At 46.7% G+C, this 3,628-nt stretch overlaps 1 pseudogene; it reads left to right on the forward strand.

The window, feature by feature from the left end:
* The first annotated feature begins 475 nt into the window (after nt 1-475).
* Nucleotides 476-597, forward strand: LOC114612715 (annotated as a pseudogene).
* Nucleotides 598-3,628: the final 3,031 nt, after the last annotated feature.

Below are 3,628 nucleotides of genomic sequence, written 5' to 3' on the forward strand. Positions count from 1 at the left end.
CTGTGATAGACTGCACACACCCTCAAAATGGTGTGAGAAAACAAATCCTTCCTCCCATAAATTAATATCTGTCAGATATTTTGTCACAGAACCGGACCAAACAAACAAAATGTCACTGAGGTGACGTCTACTAAATAAATAGAAGCGGTTTCAGTGTGGTAAAAACACTCCAAATTCTTGTTCAATAACTACCAAGCATGATGGAGAACCAAGTTGTCCTTATAAAGTCCCGCTTCTGGGGAAGTTGGAGTGACTCTTTTCCAGTCTAGTACTACTTAGTAAATTGTACCTGCAGTTAACTACAATGTTTAGTGCCGGTTTATCCCAAAAGGAAGAAAGTGATTGTCATAAGTGCTGATGAATAACATAAGGGAATTAGTTGCGTGACTCAAGAGCACACGAGTTCCTTTAAAAGAACGTGGACAAATAAGGCTATACAGACAAGAAATTTGGAGAAATAAGAAACATCTAACAGCCTGCCTCAGAGCATTGCAGGCGTGGCTGCTCTGTCACTTGTAGATGGCGGAGAGGAGAGAGGCTATGTCTATGCCCAGTGTCCTGACCTATGAACATCTGAATAATTAGTAACCTAACATTCCCTGAAAAAAGTGAGTCAGTCTGAGCTGACTATCAATCCAGTGGCCTGAGCAGGCTCCCAGGACCAGGAGCACGCAGAAAACTAGAAGAATCCTGCCTGGGACTGAAGGCCTGGATGAGGAGCAAGCCCAAGATGATAACCAGACTGTCACCATGGGACCTGAAGAAAGAACTAGCCTGAGATGACCACCAGTAGGGCACTTCATAGGCCTGGGGAATCAAACCATACCCAAGATGACCCCTGCCTGACTCCATAACACATTCGTGGGACTTAGCACTCCTGAGACAATCCCAGACATTCAGAGACTGGGCACCACTAAGAGGAGCAAGGAAGTGGTGAAGAAATAGAAGAGACGAGAAACAGAAGGATGTGTGCACAATGAAGAGAGACAGAACTGGAGACTGGAGGATAGTGAGGAACAGCCTGATATATGAGTAGCCAGTAATGCTACCTGGGACCGTGGTGGGGTCCTAGCCTGTGCTACCACTGGGTACCACATCTGGGTACATGGCCCTTCAGCAGCAGCGATCTGTAACCACCAAAGGCCAGGCAGATGCCCCTGGTCTGAACAGCCTGGTGGAGACAGGTTTGATGACTGAGGGCTGTGCAGAATCGGCCCCACCCCTCACCCGGGCATCATGGGAGAGCTGGCCCTAGGGATAGGAGAGCATGAGTGCTGACCCCACCCCTTACCAAGGCAGAACTCAGGAGAGCAGGCCCTACACATTGCAGGAGTGAGCCACCCTGAAGATACAAGTGCGGGAGTCTCCCGTGCAGTAGAGAGGATAAGAGAGAGATAAGCGCCTCCCCCTAACCCCTCACTACCTGCAACAGGTGGAAGGTCTAGCCTTAGGTCATGAGAGCAGAGAGCTGTCCCTGTCCCTCACCAGCTGCAGCACTTGGAAGAGCAGGCACTGCACCTTGCCTGGACAGGACAATAGAGCCGACCCTGCCCTGGTGGCAAGGGTGCAGGCAAGCTAGTCCTGAGGGCATGAGCACAAAATAGCTGGCTCAGCAACTTGTCTACCGTGTGGTAATCTCGCCCCAGCCCTTGCCATAAATGGTAGACAGGAGAGCTGGCTATCATAGGTCATCATACTGGGAGACCTAGCCTGGCTCCTTACCTGGGCAGCACAATAGAGCTGGCCCTGGTTGTTGGGGATGCCAGTGAGGTAGCCCCGAGGGCCTGAGTGTGGGAGAGCCAGCCCTGTCTATAGTGCTATAGTCTGCTTTAGTGCTGTAGACAAGGGAGAAACAACCTCCGCCCCTCTCTCACCCTTTGCTATCTATGGCAGTTGGTTCCAGCGTCATGAAAGTGGGAGAACAGACCATGCCCCTCATCAGCTGCAAAACTCAAGAGAGCAGACCCTATATCTCAGCTCAGATACCTCTCTGACACAGATCCAGGGCTTTGAGTTAGCCCACCCCAACATCTATCTCATTTATGAATTACTAGAGTCCATTAACAGGGCCGGTCCTACAGATCAAAAACTACAGGATCTCCCTGACACAGGGCAACCAGAGAGTATCCAAGAGGAGTCACATGAGGTTCCAGGATCAACTGCAAAGAAAATTTGCAAGCAAACAAATATGAACAAAAGGGTATCCTATAGGACACACCGTGGCACACTACAGCTTCCACAGTGAGATTTTTTTCCCTCTGTTGAGGAAGAGGTTGCAAGGGTGGAGGGTGGGTATGTGTGTGAGGGGGGAAATGAATGGGATGTGGGTGCATGATGTGATATTCACAAAGAAGCTATATATATATATATATATATATATATATATATATATGTATATATATATATATATATATATATATATAAAATGAAACATCGAAAATCAAAACAGCTTTCCCTAAAACTTAAGTATATTTAATTCAGTCTGCAAAGATAACATTATATCTGCAAAGTATAAAGTTTTTCTGAAATGGAGAAAGAGACATTAGATCAAACCGATCAACTCAATGACTTGTACCTTTCGATTCCACGGATGATTCAACACAGAAATCTGGAGGAAATTTATCAAGCTATAAAACCACAAACAAAGGTCTTTTGAAAAGGCTTTGCACAGCGTGGCGGAGTTCCCATGTTCCAGTTGAAGTCTCAGCTTGCCTGTGTTGGTTCTCAACCCATTGTAGGGAAATATTAGTTACATTTACCTTTAGGTTAGGAGGGATGTAAAAATCCCGACCCTTTTCAGATTAAATCATTACCAGAAACAGCACTTATAGCTAGAGGAGACTTTTCCTGAGGCAGGAGCATGCTTATTTCACTGCACTCCTGTGGTTACACAGGAAGCTAGTCTAAGCTGCTGATACTCAAGGGTTTAGATCGTGGAGATCCGGAGAGAAGGTGCTTCTCCACCCCACTACTCATTGACCTCGAACTGACAGCCACTCAAGGTCCTTACGGAGTTTTTTCTCCTTTCTTTCACTTTCTCATTGAATTCGGTCTTATCTGTCTTTGGGATTCTTCATTAATCCTGTTCTGTGGTTAGAGGTACCAGGAGGTTCATTTCGGTTACAGACCCAACATCCTCAGTTGGTCTCTGTGTTGTCAGTGCTGCTTTTCTCCCGTGGTGGGGTCCTGTCTTATTCCCCTAGGACCACGTTCTCACCCGTTCTTCCAATTAATGACTCCGGGTTTAACTGGGATTTTGTTCTTGAGTCTCCGCATCACAGATGAGCTTATTAAAAGTAGCAAACTGACACCGGGGCTTCAAAATACTGTTATCAATGTTCTTGTTTAATAGAGATAGCTATTGAACAGTGAGTTGGGGATCTGGAGAGTTCGTTTGTGTAGGCAAGGTCACCCCTCCTTCCTGAGGTCTCTCCCATGCTGCTGAAGATTTTCACCCACATAACCTGCACTTGGTGCTTTAACTCTCAGCTGTGGCAGACAATCTCAAGCTGCCCTTGACTCTTCCCTTGGCCAGCCTGTGTCATGTGGTAGAGCATTAGATTGAGGCTGATGCTAATATTGACCCTCCTGAACGTTTATAAAGTCACCCCAGCAACTGCCATATTAT

The sequence above is a fragment of the Grammomys surdaster genome, unplaced genomic scaffold (assembly GCF_004785775.1).
Source record: "Grammomys surdaster isolate TR1022 unplaced genomic scaffold, NIH_TR_1.0 126178, whole genome shotgun sequence".
In the NCBI taxonomy this organism is placed as follows: domain Eukaryota; kingdom Metazoa; phylum Chordata; class Mammalia; order Rodentia; family Muridae; genus Grammomys; species Grammomys surdaster.